Below are 18,208 nucleotides of genomic sequence, written 5' to 3'. Positions count from 1 at the left end.
GCGGTGATTGGTTGAAATGAATGTTGCTCCAGGAACAACAATGCTGATCCAGGAATATGTCCTACAGTACTTTGTCTTTGTTATGGGAATTACAGTCGTTATTTCGGATTGACCCTGCATGGTCAGAATGATGATGAGCTGATAGAATGATAGAATGTCAATGTCCCTTGTCCCTGCTGAATTTTAAAACTAAAATAACTTTCAGTTCAAGCCACTTTAAACGCAGACAGCAAATGCAAGACCTGGGCTGTTCAATAATTCAATGGAAACCTTTTTGTCCTTTTTGGAACAGATAGACAATATCCGAAGACAGACCTCGCTTCGGCTGACACTCTCCATTCACTCACAGAAGGCCTACATTACTTTAATGGGACAAAATGATAGTTACAAAGTTTTGCAGAGCATCAGGTTGTAGAGCATTAAGCATCATTACTCTTTCCTTCTGTAATACAAGTCAATCATACAGTTAAATGTTGAATATTGAGCCAAAGTTTGTGCAACCTTAAATTAAATATGGAGAAAGAGCAAAAGTTTCTGAAACAAGCACTCAATAAAAGCCCTTTTATCTAAAGCTGACACTAAAAACAATCATAGGAATGTTTATATTCTTAAAACATTTTTAGAGAAGACCCTAGAAAGCACTCATGTAAGTAAAGATTAATGGGCACAAAGTAGAAACTGAAAATCAATTTGATTATTGTGTACAAAACGTTGTGTTAAGACTAAGGGTTCCTGTACTTTATTTTTAATACATGTATATAAAATAATGCTAGGCAATAAATAAATAAATATACATTACATATACATTATAAATATAAGCATACAATGATTTTTTTTAAAAGGGATACAGCGAAATCCTACACACACATATACATTTATATATCCACATATAATAATAATAATATATTTCTCTGACATTATCCGCCATCTTGGATGCATTTTCTCTGAGCTCGATGCAGTGCACTATGGGATTATTGCCTTCTTCACGAAGGAGATGCCATGCTGCCTTTCTAGATTTTGAAACAGAGCTGGAGTACAATTAGCTACGATTCAGAATGCCCTGGAAATACAGCCGCTATAAGCTCTGATGGGCAAATAATACTGAAGAGAACTATTCAAACCACAAGCATCTGCCAGGAACTGCTCAATCAAAACAGTTCTAGGAAAAGCAGACACAAGAGATTCTGTCCTATATTTATCACTAATAACCGTACTGATGCACTACTATCCAGCCCAACTGTTATTTGTGCTAGTTGTTAATGTACTTTAAACGGACAATGCATTTAAAATCTGTTATATTCAAAGTCCTTAAGTTGGAAAAATCTGGATGTAAGATATTCTGCTGGCACACTGAGAATATGATGTACCAAGGGCTGCAATTATCAGTGTTTGAGAAGATTAAATAGGGATTATAGGTATATACTAGTAATTTGGTCTAAATGCTTATTAAATATACCTTGCAAAAGATCAGATGGAACAATTTAATAAATGTGAGCATCAAATCAGCATATTAGAATGACTTTGTGTGACACTGAAGGGTAATGATGCTGAACATTCAGCTTTGCCATTACACGAATAAATTACATTTTAAAATATATTATAACAATATATATATATATATATATATATATATATATATATATATATACAATTTAATTATATAATTTAATATATATATGTATGTATGTATATATATATATATATATTAAATTGTAATAGGTCACAATATTACTGTTTTACTGTATTTTTATAAAATAAATGCAGCATTGGTGAGCATAAGACACTTCCAAAACTTTTAAACGGCAGTGTATATTTCATAATAAACACAATATATTTTTTTTCTTCGCTTATTAAAACCTGTATCTATTTATTTATTTTTTTTACAATAGAAAGTAGAAATTACACACATCACCATTACATATAATGTAAATAAGTGGCAGAATCACTGCAAACCCATCGCTGTTGTTTACTGGTTATGCTGTTCAGTGATCTCATTCCTGTAGCTGGAAATGATGGGCCACAAGCCATTTATAAAACAATTACAGTATAACTCAAAAGCAAAGCGTTTGTTAAAAACTATCGATTCTGTGTCTGTGCAACCCTCTCCGTGTGGGTCCTCCAGCACCCTGCTGTAGTCTGGGATAAATGCGCCAATAAGCTGTAATTCATTAACCTCTATCTCTAACATTTTACTGCTGTGCCAGCAACATATGTCAGGACCAATCCAGCTCAAACAAAGTCTCATTCTGTCCAGCATCCATAAGCAATGCAAATGATAGATGGTGGAAGATCCAGTGGAGGGATCCGGAAAATGGGAAATCTAGGGTGAAATTCACCTCAAGGATGCAACAGAGATCCCACATATATTGCCACTCTGGAAAAAAGGTCTGTGCGAGCGTGCTGTCCTCTTGCATGCCCTGCTGTGATAAGCCAGGACAGGAGAGTGAGCAATCACTGATTAAATCGGTGATTTAGCCCACGCCAGCACCCACCCGCAGCCCTGACCTCTGGGTTAGAGACTGCAGCAGCTATCTGATCATGAACAAAATAGCTCTCAGCTGGAGGGGCTCCTGCGCTTGGGAATTTTTTTCAGTGGGGGTCAAAGGTGTGATCCATACGCACCCGTAGGGGGCTGATTCAGGAACAGCTGTGAACAACACTCCACCAGAGTGAAAACAGCACTGATTAGCCGTTACACTTGACCACACTGACAACAACCGCGACATTATCGCAATCATGCACACACAGGGTTTAATAAAGCATTTTTGATGCAAATGAAACAAATCCCTACAGAACTATTGATGGGTGCTTTCGAAACAATGCTTCGTGAAGCTTTCTGAATCATTTGTTTTGAACCAGTAGCTATGTTTACATGCACAAATTTTGGTTCAGTCGGACTGAATACATTCCGATTGATCAATTATTTGGTTGCATGTAAACATAGTCAGTGTTTCGAAGCATGTATCAAACTGCCAAAGTCACATGACTTCAGTAGACATGGCTTTGCTACATCATAACTGTTGCAAAATGTCAGTAGTTCACCACTAGGTGGTGATCTTTCTGAACACATGAATTCATGCCTATATGGTTTTTTACAAAGTGCAGTAAATGGCTAAAATATTTGTGCTACAAACCAGCATGATAATAAAAATAATATTAATATTTACCTATTCATTTATTTATTGAAATTTTATTTTATTTTATTTTATTGAGCTGAATGAAGTAGGGTCCAAATGTCTAAGGCCACACTGTGGAATACATTTAAATGTACATTTAATCATTTTGCAGACGCTTTTTTCCAAAGCGACTTACAATTGGGGGAAATTTATTTTTACCCTACAAATAAGTTTAATAAGTTTTAAGGTTAAAAAAAAAAAAATTAAAAACAAATTAACTGTATGACATAAAATTGTGAAATGTATGTGTATTTTTTGATTTAGCATTCAGTTGAGTTCTTACACTGTTAATATATAATTATAATATTAATATAAATATAACTTATTTATTTATTTATTTAAAAAAAAAATCCTTATGGTCTTACACTTTCAAACCCCACTACATGATACACCCATATCAACACACCTTATTTATTATTATTATTATTTTAGATTATTTATCAGTTAATGTACATTGTTCAGATCAGTGTCTTATCTCACGTTCAATTAATATTGTTTTTACTTCTATCATTTAGCCAACTGATGAGATATTCTCTCACACACACAAAACAAAGATCCCTCTCACCCTCTGTTTTGTTTCTCTAATTTGTCACCGCTAATCAGAGAAGAAAGCTGCAATCATTGCACCTCAGTGTTGAAGCAACATGCTGATGACAGCCAAGGTCTTCTTCACTGAGCTGATGAGCATGAGAGATGCAGTGAAGTACACTTGTGGACTTGAGGACTTGTATTCCCAGATTGGGACAAGCATCTGTCGCCTTGAGAGCTGCCATCTCACATCAAGAAATGCCCAAGTATAATACAGCAAACTCGCTTCAGTAAGATCTGTATCATTGATATTATATTGTGGTTATGCATTATAATTCCATACGGTATTATAGGTATTTTTCTAGAGTAAGTTTCTTAGATCAAGCTCAACAAAAGCAGCAAGAAAATAAAGTAAATAAATGTTAAGTATCCTATGCCCTAATCCTTCAAAGGGTTTACCATCCAGAGTGAGATCTTCGAAGGGTTGAAGGGTGTAGGGGACCAAACAACTGTTTCTTGAAATGGCTTTCTGTGTCATCATCAGGTGCCCATGCGGAGGCGACGTCATCATGCAAAGAATCTGCTCAAAGGATCATGGGAGCCCGAAGTGTCCATCAGTTGTACCCTTCGAAATCCTTAATTCCGAAATGACCAGTTTTGAGCACTCTGGTTTGGATCGACCCTTCAATGTGGCGGCCATGATTGTTTTCAGTCCGAAATGCCCTTCAAAGGGCGATATATCCCATTTGGAATGCACCTTTACTGATGTTTGTGTTGCTGTTGTCCCACTAAAATTATGTCACTTCCTGGAAGATGATGTCATCAAAGGTCTGCCTTTTGTTACTTTAATGCACATTACTAAATACTAAAATGATATTAAGTGATACTGTGTGAGGACACAGGAAAAACATACATTTATGACCAATTAAACAAGATTGCCATTTTATAACAATTTGAATGAACAACAAACAAAAAAATATATATATAGTGACGGGACGAGCCAACGACAGACACAGTGGGCGTGGCGTCAGGCCTCGGAGAGGTTTTTATTTAACAGAAAAACCAAAAAAAAAAGGGGGAAATAAAGTGTCCAAAAGGGGAAAGAGTGTCCAAAACAACAGGGAATCTGGTGTCCTCGTCGTGCTACGGGGTTCGTGGGGGTCTGGCAGTGTTCATGGAGGAAGGGTACAGGTAAGGGGCGGAGTCCGGCGGCCGCACGCGCTCCCCTCTTCGGTCCGGGGCGCGAGAGGGGGCGGCGGCTTCTTCTAGCGGCTAGCCAGCCGCCAAGTCGGAAAGCACACCAAATCTAAAAGCAAAGTCAATCTAACCGCCACGTAAACTGCGGTCAAGCCAGCCGCCAAGTCGGAAAGCACAGTCAATCTAGCCGCCACGTTATTTTGAGGGTCGCGTATATAACTGCCTATTACGGTAAAACCGTCAGAAAAAATGATCTGGATGCAGCGCTCTTCCAGCGAACGCGATTTTTCCCCAACACACAGTCCGTAACTGTCTGATGTTGAATACCCAAAATAAAAGCCCTCCAATACACATATTACAAAATAAAAGCAAGAATATACGCTTGCTGCATCTATATATTTAAAAATCTATAAAAAATAAAAGTTATAGATTGCACAGACCACTTTCACCTCTGATTGAGAGTACACCTTGCCACAGTGTCAACTGCATCGTTTCAGGACTGTCTGATGTGGAATTACAAAATAAGAGCATCCCAAATCTCATAAATAAGCTGCTCCATCTATTTGGAAAAATCTATAAAAATAAAAGTTCTAGATTGCACAGACCACTTTCACTCAGATTGAGAGTACACCTTGCCACAGTGTCAACTGCGTCGTTTCAGGACTGTCTGATGTAGAATTACAAAATAAGAGCCTCCCAAATCTCATAAATAATCTGCTGCATCTCTACATTCAAAAATCTATCAAAATAAAAGTTACTGATTGCACAGACCACTTTCACCTCAGATTGAGAGTACACCTTCCCACAGTGTCAGCTGCATCGTCTCAGGACTGTCTAATGTGGAATTACAAAATAAGAGCCTCCCAAATCTCATAAATAATCTGCTGCATCTCTAATTTAAAAAATATATAAAAATAAAAGTTATGGATTGCACAAACCAGTTCCACCTCAGATTGAGAGTACACCTTGCCACAGTGTCACCTGCTTCGTTTCAGGACTGTCTGATGTGGAATTACCAAAATAAGAGCATCCAAAATCTCATAAAATAAGTTGCTGCATCTCTACTTTCAAAAATCTATAAAAATAAAAGTTATGAATTGCACAAACCAGTTCCACCTCAGATTGAGAGTACACCTTCCCGCAGTGTCAGGTGCATCATTTCAGGACTGTCTGATGTGGGAATTACAAAATAAGAGCATCCCAATCTCATAAATAAACTGCTGCATCTCTACTTTTAAAAATTCTATAAAAAATAAAAGTTGTAGATTGCACAAAACCAGTTCCACCTCAGATTGAGAGTACACCTTCCCACAGTGTCCAGCTGCGTAATTTCAGGACTGTCTGATGTGGAATTACAAAAATAAGAGCCTCCCAAATCTCATAAATAAGCTGCTAAATCTCTACTTTCAAAAATCTATAAAAATAAAAGTTCTTGATTGCACAGACCCAGTTCCACCTCAGATTGAGAGTACACCTTGCCACAGTGTCAACTGCATCGTTTCAGGACTGTCTGATGTGGAATTACAAAATAAGAGCCTCCCAAATCTCATAAAAAATCTGCTGCATCTCTACTTTCAAAAATCTATCAAAAAAAAAAAGTATAGATTGCACAGACCCATTCCATCTCAGATTAAGAGGACACCTTCCCACAGTGTCAGCTGCATAATTTTAGGACTGTCTGATGTGGAATTACAAAATAAGAGCCTCCCAAATCTCATAACTAAACTGCTGCATCTCTACATTACAAAAAAAAAAATCTATAAAAATAAAAGTTATAGATTGCACAGACCCATTCCACCTCAGATTGAGAGTTACACCTTGCCACAGTGTCAACTGCATCGTTTCAGGACTGTCTGATGTGGAATTACAAAATAAGAGCATCCCAACTCTCATAAAAAAAACTGCTCCATCTCCATTTTGAAAAATCTATAAAAATAAAAGTTATAGATTGCACAGACGCCAGTTCACCTCAGATTGAGAGTACACCTTCCCACAGTATCAGCTGCGTAATTTCAGGACTGTCTGTTGTGGAATTACAAAATAAGAAGAGCCTCCCAAATTTCATAAATAAGATGCTAAATCTCTACATTCAAAAATCTATAAAAATAAAAGTTATGAATTGCACAAACCAGTTCCACCTCAGATTGACGAGTACACCTTCCCACAGTGTCAGGTGCATCGTTTCAGGACTGTCTGATGTGGAATTACAAAATAAGAGCATCCCAAATCTCATAAATAATCTGCTGCATCTCTACTTTTAAAAATCTATAAAAATAAAAGTTATAGATTGCACAGACCCACTTTCACCTCAGATTGAGAGTACACCTTCCCACAGTATCAGCTGCGTAATTTCAGGACTGTCTGATGTGGAATTACAAAATAAGAGCCTCCCAAATTTCATAAATAAGATGCTAAATCTCTACTTTCAAAAATATAATAAAAAATAAAAGTTCTTGATTGCACAGACCCATTCCACCTCAGATTGAGAGTACACCTTGCCACAGTGTCAGCTGCGTCGTTTCAGGACTGTCTGATGTGGAATTACAAAATAAGAGCCTCCCAAATCTCATAAATAAACTGCTGCATCTCTACTTTAAAAAATATATAAAAAATAAAAGTTGTAGATTGCACAAACCAGTTCCACCTCAGATTGAGAGTACACCTTTCCACAGTGTCAGCTGCGTAATTTCAGGACTGTCCGATGTGGAATTACAAAATAAGAGCCTCCCAAATCTCATAAATAATCTGCTGCATCTCTACTTTCAAAAATCTATAAAATAAAAGTTATAGATTGCACAGACCCATTCCACCTCAGATTAAGAGTACACCTTCCCGCAGTGTCAGCTGCATAATTTCAGGACTGTCTGATGTGGAATTACAAAATAAGAGCCTCCCAAATCTCATATATAGGATGCTGCATCTCTACTTTAAAAAAAATCTATAAAAATAAAAGTTATAGATTGCACAGACCCATTCCACCTCAGATTGAGAGTACACCTTCCCACAGTGTCAACTGCATCGTTTCAGGACTGTCTGATGTGGAATTACAAAATAAGAGCATCCCAAATCTCATAAATAAGCTGCTCCATCTATTTGGAAAAATCTATAAAAATAAAAGTTCTAGATTGCACAGACCACTTTCACCTCAGATTGAGAGTACACCTTGCCACAGTGTCAACTGCGTCGTTTCAGGACTGTCTGATGTAGAATTACAAAATAAGAGCCTCCCAAATCTCATAAAATAATCTGCTGCATCTCTACTTTCAAAAATCTATAAAAATAAAAGTTATAGATTGCACAGACCCATTCCACCTCAGATTAAGAGTACACCTTCCCGCAGTGTCAGCTGCATAATTTCAGGACTGTCTGATGTGGAATTACAAAATAAGAGCCTCCAAAATCTCATAAATAAGATGCTGCATCTCTACTTTAAAAAAAATATATATATAAAAATAAAAGTTATAGATTGCACAGACCCATTCCACCTCAGAATAAGAGTACACCTTCCCGCAGTGTCAGCTGCATAATTTCAGGACTGTCTGATGTGGAATTACAAAATAAGAGCCTCCCAAATCTCATATATAAGATGCTGCATCTCTACTTTAAAAAAATCTATAAAAATAAAAGTTATAGATTGCACAGACCCATTCCACCTCAGATTGAGAGTACACCTGGCCACAGTGTCAACTGCATCGTTTCAGGACTGTCTGATGTGGAATTACAAAATAAGAGCATCCCATACTGTTATTACACATTTACAGGTTTTGCTTTGGGGTGCATAACTAACACGGCATACAATGTGTACAAGGTGTTAACATTGGTGGGACATTACTCATCATCTTGAGATACAACTTAGATACAACTTTATTTTAATTAAACATTACAAGTAAATAATGTTACAAGTACTCAGTAACAAAATAAAATTTAGCATCTGTACAATTCCAAATAGTAGCGTTGTGCTACTATTATAAAAATATATAAATAATATTTGTATAATATATAAATCTTCACTAAACAAATAACTGAACAATAAATACACACAGCAGGTGTAAAAAAATACGGCTAGATAGATAGATAGATAGATAGATAGATAGATAGACAGCTAGATAGATAGATAGATAGATAGAGATGTGTAATGCAGATTCAAGTAAGTTTATGGTTGACTTGAAGAAGCTGGCCATGAGCTGGCATTCAACTCAAGTACTGGCATTCAGCTTAACATTAACCGTTTGAACATAAGACTTGCTTATGATCTTGGGAGTTCTGATACATTTTAATAGATTTGCATTCACCTACAGGGGTGCACCAAAGAACCCAATATGCATGCATAGACTGAAGTATTTTAAAGATGTCAGTATGTCATATTGCTATTTTTTCCCATATCACAAGTAATTACTGACCAGGAGGCCTAAAGCTTAAATAAATCAAATCAAAATTGATGGAAATATTGTTTAGACTTTGTATGACTTTAAAGTAATACAATTATTTACATTGTTTACATTCTGGAAACTAAGAATAAAAGAAGACTATAACAATTAAGTAAATAAGAGTTATACATTTGGAATAGACTAGTAATTTGATTTCAGATTTTATGTACTTTGTTCCTAATTAACACATATTCCAATTATACATCACACCTAGTGAGTACATACAAATGAGGAATACGCACCACAGAAAAACGGAGTGGTGGGTGAATATACAGTGGAAAGGAGGAGTCATGACACAACACCAGTCCAGCAGGATGGCAGTAGCTGTGGCGTCATTGTCGTCTTGGTATGTGAAGTGTACTGTAATACCCCTCTCTCTTATCTTCTTTATATTAAGTAAATGTTTCTGTTCCAATGTTTTATAGGACTGTACAAAATGACAAAAGTAAAAAATATTTGGGGGAATTCTAGTTAAGAATGCTGCCATATGCTGGAGTCTGACACAGTACATGATGGTCTTATATCACTGATTTTTTAGATGGCAAGGGGAATAATGAATGCATTTCCAGCTGTTCCCGTTTTACAATTTGGAACTTCCAGAAAGGAAATGGGCAATGAACGGAAAATTATGGCTCTGCAGATACTCAAAGCATCAGGTTTGTAAAGCAAGTTCTTGTCTGCTGTGTGCTGGAATATTAAATAAAATGCAGCTTTTCAGATCTGACTCAAATCAAAATTCAAATACACCAAGCAGAAGTCAAGTATAACAATAATAAATCACTTATAAATCATTTGCAAAGTATTGGATAGTAGTTAATATTTTATAAATTTTTAAGTTAATAGAGTTAATAGTCGAAGGTGCAAAGGCACCTATTGTATCCATAGGCATTATTATTAGGGGCCAAGCACCGAAGGCCCCTCCGTGGGTGTTCTTATTCTTTTTCGTCCATTTCTTCCACTCTTGAGTCTATGGCAGCCCATACCACTTGCAGGAAAGTTGTCAAATTTGGTACACTGAAAGAGGACAGTCTCAACATTAACCAAAGCAAATTTGGAGTCTCTAGCACCACCACTTGAACATAGGATGAACATAGATTAACTAATTTAGTCAGCATGAAGAATGAACAATACTTATACATCATTTATCAATCGTAGTGAGTGTTAAATAATGGAACCTTATTATAAAGTTTTACTAACAGTGTTGATTTCAATGACAATGACTTATGAAATCAGTTGTTTGTATGAAGTCGATTAATGTATTAACTGCAGTTTGTTAACTATTAGTTTACAATAATCAAATAGTTTTGTAAGTGATTTTGTACTTTACAATATACAGTGGCAGTCCAAAGATGGTAAACATCACTATTTCTATGGCTTTTGAAAGAAAACTGTCATGCTTACCAAGTCTGTTAAGCATCTTGACAGTTAGATATGGTTATAATAAGAATGTCACTTTTCAGCAAAGATAGAGATCACACCAGTTAAGAATTGTCTTTTAAGGGTCAACAGTCATATGAAGGTTTTACACTATTACTTTAAAGCTGCCACAAAATGCAGGGATGTCACAGTATTATAGCAAGCTAATAAGTTCAAGGGGAGCTTACAGTTACAGTTACAATATATTATAATCTTGCATTACCTACATCTGATAGGTCTCACTACAATCAAGGGTAATTCATGGTAAACAAAACTTTTAAATTACCAACTATGGAAAATAAAAACTACAGATGCCAGATGACTATGCAGAGGCCTGAATTCATGAAATTATTTGATCTGCAATGTCATAGAAACAGGTGTTTACCAAAATGAAGGGGATGCAAATGCACTGTTTGTCTACATGCCACCACCAATGTACATAAAACAAGTAACACACATTGTTATTGTCACTGACGGTAAAAAGACTGTTTTGAAGCCTGATTTAAAGGCTGGATGGGAGAGTAAAATATTTGTTTGTGTTACTAATTAATTTTTGTTTACATGAATATTGCAGTGTTTGATGAAGCCGAAAACTGTGCCATGTGTTCACTTAAAAAAGACTGCTGGATCTGTGCATCGTTTCATAAATTGGGTAAGTTTGTTAACCAATAGATAAAAGAGAATGGGAAAGTGAAAAGCAATAGCAATATTAAACTTTAGCAGTTCCCTGATATTTCCGACTTCTACATTTCTAGATCCAATGTGACACATGTGAAAGGTGGTACCATGAAGAGTGCCTGGGTATGGCCAAAGAAGACCTGGAACAGGCCAGAGCTAACAAATGGAACTGCATATTGTGCTCTTAAATCGTTTCATTAAAACAAATGTTATCTTTTTTTGTTGTTGTTGTTGAAGTGTGCAGTTGTTCTTTTAAGTTGTTATTAATAATTGTAAAATTGTAAATTGTTTTTATTACACCGAGTATAAACACTGTTTTGTGAAAAATGTAAAAGAAAAGTCTAAATTATTATAATATTAAACATTTTTATATGTGAAATTCAACATCGGAACATGATGTCATTTTGTAGTTGATACCATGTCAAGCTGTCCCCTCAATCTGAGTTGAAAGTGGTCTGTGCAAACTAGAACTTTTGTTTTTATAGCTTTTTGAAAGTAGAGTGAGGCAACCGTATATTCTTACACTTATTTTGTAATTCTACATCAGACAGTCCTGAAACAATGCCACTGACACTGTGGCAAGGCGTACTCTCAATCTGAGGTGGAATGGGTCTGTGCAATCTATAACTTTTATTTTTATAGATTTTTTTTTTTGAAAGTAGAGATGCAGCATCTTATATATGAGATTTGGGAGGCTCTTATTTTGTAGTTCCACATCAGACAGTCCTGAAACGACGCAGCTGACACTGTGGGAAGGTGTACTCTCAATCTGAGGTGGAATTGGTCTGTGCAATCTATAACTTTTATTTTTATACATTTTTTTGAAAGTAGAGATTTAGCATCTTTTTTATGAGATTTGGGAGGCTCTTATTTTGTAATTACACATCAGACAGTCCTGAAATTACGCAGCTGACACTGTGGTAAGGTGTACTCTCAATCTGAGGTGGAACTGGTTTGTGCAATCAAGAACTTTTATTTTTATATATTTTTGAAAGTAGAGATTTAGCATCTTATTTATGAGATTTGGGAGGCTCTTATTTTGTAATTCCACATCAGACAGTCCTGAAATTATGCAGCTGACACTGTGGCAAGGTGTACTCTCAATCTGAGGTGGAACTGGTTTGTGCAATCAAGAACTTTTATTTTATATATTTTTTTAAATTAGAGATGAAGCAGTTTATTTATGAGATTTGGGAGGCTCTTATTTTGTAATTCCACATCAGACAGTCCTGAAACGATGCATCTGACACTGTGGAAAGGTGTAGTCTCAATCTGAGGTGAAAGTGGTTTGTGCAATCCATAAGTTTTATTTTAATATATATTTTTAAAGTAGAGATGAAGCAGTTTATTTATGAGATTTGGGAGGCTCTTATTTTGTAATTCCACATCAAACAGTCCTGAAACGATGCAGTTGACACTGTGGGAAGGTGTACTCTCAATCTGAGGTGAAAGTGGTCTGGGCAATCTACAACTTTTATTTTTATATATTTTTGAAATTAGAGATGCAACAGTTTATTTTATGAGATTTGGGAGGCTCTTATTTTGTAATTCCACATCAGACAGTCCTGAAACGATGCAGTTGACACTGTGGGAAGGTGTACTCTCAATCTGAGGTGGAACTTGGTTTGTGCAATCCATAACTTTTATTTTTATATATTTTTTAAATTAGAGATGAAGCAGTTTATTTATGAGATTTGGGAGTCTCTTATTTTGTAATTCCACATCAGACAGTCCTGAAACGATGCAGCTGACACTGTGGCAAGGTTTGTACTCTCAATCTGAGGTGAAAGTGGTCTGTGCAATCTATAACTTTTATTTTTATAGATTTTTTAATGTAGAGATGCAGCAGTTTAGTTATGAGATTTGGGAGGCTCTTATTTTGAAACCACACAAGACACAACCCAAAAACGATGCAGCTGACACTGTGGCAAGGTGTACTCTCAATCTGAGGTGGAACTGGTTTGTGCAATCCATAACTTTTATTTTTATAGATTTTTGAAAGTAGAGATGCAGCAGATTATTTATGAGATTTGGGATGCTCTTATTTTGTAATTCCACATCAGACAGTCCTGAAACGACGCAGCTGACACTGTGGCAAGGTGTACTCTCAATCTGAGGTGAAAGTGGTCTGTGCAATCTAGAACTTTTATTTTTATATGTTTTTAAATATATAGATGCAGCAAGCGTATATTCTTGCTTTTATTTTGTAATATGTGTATTGGAGGGCTTTTATTTTGGTATTCAACATCAGACAGTTACGGACTGTGTGTTGGGAAAAATCGCGTTCGCTGGAAGAGCGCTGCATCCAGATCAGTTTTCTGACGGTTTTACCGTAATAGGCAGTTTATACGCGACCCTCAAAATAACGTGGCGGCTAGATTGACTGTGCTTTTCGACTTGGCGGCTGGCTTGACCGCAGTCCGACGGCCGTGTAGACGGGTGCGGTTCTCGACCGGACCGCGGGTCCGGCAGCTCACGTCTCTGGTGGCGCGGGAGTCCCTCAACGCACCCTTCCTGGACCCACGAGGACACCAGTGTGCATGCACGGGGAAGAGACCGGTCTCCTGAGGAGAGGCGCGTTGGGCTTTTAAACAGCGGCGGTGATGAGGCTCCATTTCCTTCAGGTGTGCCCCATCACACGCCGCCAGCCCTGACTCGTCCAGCGCCCCTCCTCTCTCACACACCCACTCCTGTCAGGAGCCTGGTGAAGGGCGGCGATTTAGGAAGGGGTGCCGGTGATTATCAGGGAGGAGGCAGCTGACTCGTCACAATATATATATATATATATATATATAGATATATATATATATATATATATATATTCTATAGGAATATTGCTTAACAAATTTCCATTTTTTTTTATTTCATTATTTCATCGGCTTTTGTAATTTCCATGTATTTTATTTAATAAAATATTGAATATTATTTATTTAATAGTTTATTTATTTGTATTAATAGTCAACCTATGGGATGACCCATATATGAAATTGTATATGGCTTCACTCAATTGTTTTCTTCCTTTAGAACCGCAAGAATCCCACCAGCATAACAGCCTTGATGCATTTTCACTGCAAACAAATAGAATAGTGCAAATTCCCATGACCGAACATCCTCACGTCAACATGACTATAGTATAGGTTATTTGCATCATGTAAACATTTAATGCAGTGCATCAATCCTTAACAATGGAGAGCAGTGCCGTACTAAACATCTAATCAGTTGAATTTATGCACCATGGCTGTTTTCAACATCTCTGCATATTTTCTCTAGCAACCCGACAACCACAGACAAAAATAACCATTTAAATTATGAAGCACCATATGCCCGTACACTCTATGGATTTCCTTACCGTCCCCAGTGCAGCCACAGAGAGCTGTAGCCATGCAATTAAACACCTTAATTATCAAACTGCCCTTTCATCATAATAAGATAAATGTTAGAATTAAAATGCAGATTTTACAATTCAGTCTTTTTTTCCAACCCAGTTCTGTTCAGGTTTAGAATGGTTGCCATGGCGATAGAGATCCTTAAGAGAATTAATAAGTGCCATTGATGAGCTAACAGAACTAACAAGTTATCTGACATGTAGAGGTACAAAGTGTTCATCAGAAAAACCCATCAACAACCTGCCATCCAATTCTGCTTAAAGAGGAAACATACTCCACTGTGTCTACCAAAACAAAAGCATAGACCACACAAGAACTGTATGGTTCAAGGTTGGAAGAAATGAAATGGCTGTGAGGGTATGGTAAAAGCGAGAAACAGGCCACTTTAATAATCAGGATGAAAACAATCACTATGTCTCCCTGGAAACAAGTTTGTACCGATCAGAGATACATAGGAGCAGCGTAAGATTGTGCGCTCTCTTCCTGTTCAATTGAACATTCCGAAGCTCAAATGCAATAATGAAAACTGTTATTTGCTCCTGGCTGACATCTTTTATTTGCAGTACATTCAAAATGAATGACTTTCCAACATTCTGTTATGTCGACTGTAAATACTGCCGAAATAAAGAAATACTGAATGTGGGGTTATGAAAGACCAATTCACTTAAATAAAAAATATAACAAGTATTGTAAGATAAAGAATCAGATAAGAAATAGCTACATTGTGACCAGGGTTATTATAGTTAACTAAAATGAATACTCTATGTATGTATTATGAATATTCTAAATAAAACAAATTATAAATAGATATGTATAATAAAAAAAACAAACTATAAAAATAATTCTTTTAATTTAGTTTAACATGATGTACTAAAATAGCTAAAACTAAAAAAAAATAAGAAAACAAATAAAATAAGAACAGAAACATAAACTAAAACAAATAAAAAATAATTTAAAATATTAATAAAAACAATGATAGTATCTCAGTCCCACTGAAATAACACTGATCATGGCAAATAAAGTCACATTGTAAAATATATTTGCAGATGTTATATATAAAGTCACTATAATAAGATATAAAGTGGCAAATTTACACCGCAAAGGTGGCACAGAAGCACTTTTAACGTGTTATTTATGTGTCTTTAATGCTGTTCAAATGAGACATATTGTAAATGCATTTGCTAGCATAATTTAATCTAGCTTTTGTACAACATTGCATCTTTACACTAAACTTTAAGCAGGCACAGAACAGCATTAACTCGGCTGTGTAAAGACACCTTAAGAGAAGAAACATCACAGCTGTAAGAAATAAAGTCACAAATGAGAGATATAAAAATCATAATTGTGAGATGTAAAGTCACAGAATTAAAGTCAAAATGAATTTACAGTTGTAAGATATAAATGCGAGTCGTATTTACCTTTTCATTTGTTTTGCTCTGAGGGAGAAATACATTGTGCAAGTGGGTAAAAAGAGAAAAATGCAGGATTTCTGTTCATTTGTACACAAAAAGACATACTGGAAAACACAGAGTAAAATACAAATTAGTGTCTGAATGAGGCATGACATGTACCTGCTAAATGTTAAATTGTCTCTATGGCCCAGTGGCGATGGGGAGCAAGTTGATTCAGTGCATACCAATATTTAACCAGCAGAGCTCAGGGTGTGTGTGTGTGTGTGTGTGTGTGTGTGTGTGTGTGTGTGTCAGAGCGATTTTTGCTAGCGACCAGCTGATGGGGTAACAGGCAGATTCAATCACAAGTTAATGTGCTGATAACTAAGATCACAGTCTTGCTCTCACACTCTCGTCCCCTTGAGAAAACCACTAAACTACATATCAGCGCCCTCGCTTAAATTCAGAGTGTGAGCAACCCCTCCCCCTACACCCATTAAGTACAACACACCACAGAGGACCTTAGTGGACACTTTACACATGGCCTGGGACAATGTTTATGGTCATGTCCACTTGTTGATGACCCTGGACTACACAAATGTAACTATGTTCCAAAACCTACTGCGCTCCCATAAGGAAATGTAATCTCTGACATATATGGCCATTTCTGACATATAGTGTTATTGTCACATGTTACCCATACAGCAATATAAAAATTTCACATTTGTACATTTTCTGGATAGATGAAGAAATAATGTATTTAATGAAGCAACCATATATGTCAACAATAATATATAAATATATATATATATATATTATACTTCGTATGATAATGTATTTAATATATGGAATTTTAATATATGCATATATATTACATCACTGGTTGTCTACATAGCTACCTTTTAAGGCAACATCTAAATGGTTCCTAACTGGCTGATTTGAAACACTATACATAAATAGTAAGTTATAGTATGTTAACGTTTACTCTAAATCACAGCTGATTCCAATAAGTGTCTCTTTATTTTAAAATACACTAAAACAGAAAAGTTATTTAAAAATCTGCAATCTACAATCTATCATATCTTTATAAAATAAGTGCAGCCGTGGTGAACATAGACTTCTAATAAGTGTAAAATTATTATTTTTAACTTTTGAAATTATAATAATTATAATATTTAAATTATTTAAGTACTGTATACAAAGACATTGCACGTGGATGTAATGGAGGATCCAGTGGCACTCTTGCCCATTAGATTAACACAAACCATCACTCGATGCACAGAACACAACTTCTTACATTAAATATTTACAAGACACCAGACTCAATGCATTCCAGACTACAAAAGTCTTACATGAAAGACTTCGACCTAAACTGTGTTTAATCTTTAGATTTGCATGAAAAGAGGAATTACATTGCACTCATCACATCACAAAGAACACGATACCAATTAAAGACTCTTTTGATCTCACATACAACTATAAGCTATAAGGAGTAAAACCCATTTTCTCAACCACCCCTCAAGAAAATGAGCTCAGGCTGTGGTCCAAATCCAACAGCAAATCCTATACTACAAAAACCACTCTGCGTGAAATACACAGAGAAACATGCCAAACTGGCAATTAATAAAGCCACACAATGACCATTTCTAATGGAAAACACTTTTTTCTATATTAATTCCTAGGTGGAAATTTTTCTTTATATTTAAAGTATCCTTGGAGATGTGCCGTCACCTGTTTGCCTCAATCCTGCTTTCTGTAAAAAAAAAAAAATTATATTTGGGAAATTGTCTCCAGCTTCCTGTCGTCTAAAAGAATGAGGTAGCGAGAAAGAGGGCAGGGGAGGAGAAGGGCTGCTCAGGTGGGGTGTTGCTATTGATTCCTTGTGTGGGGACAATTTCCTGAGTGCCTCTGATTTGTCTGTCACATCCATTTATGACTTGTGTGCTTTGAGTTCCACTTTCCTCTGTGATACTGCATGAGGTGTCGCAGCTTTTTATGTGCCATGGTAT

General features: G+C 36.2%; 1 protein-coding gene and 1 long non-coding RNA gene across 5 annotated transcripts in view; one reads left to right on the top strand and one right to left on the bottom strand.

Annotated features, from left to right (window-relative positions):
• Positions 1–18,208, bottom strand: part of adgrb3 (adhesion G protein-coupled receptor B3) — a 165,096-nt gene that overhangs the window by 126,675 nt on the left and 20,213 nt on the right. The window lies entirely within an intron of this gene.
• On the top strand, positions 9,630–11,361 carry LOC122139462. The gene is made up of 3 exons (XR_006156320.1): positions 9,630–9,674; positions 9,867–9,984; positions 11,319–11,361. It is a non-coding gene; the product is annotated as an uncharacterized LOC122139462 (long non-coding RNA).

Source organism: Cyprinus carpio, chromosome B13, assembly GCF_018340385.1.
Source record: "Cyprinus carpio isolate SPL01 chromosome B13, ASM1834038v1, whole genome shotgun sequence".
NCBI classification, from domain to species: Eukaryota; Metazoa; Chordata; class Actinopteri; order Cypriniformes; family Cyprinidae; genus Cyprinus; species Cyprinus carpio.
This window is presented reverse-complemented; position numbering and strand designations above follow the sequence as displayed.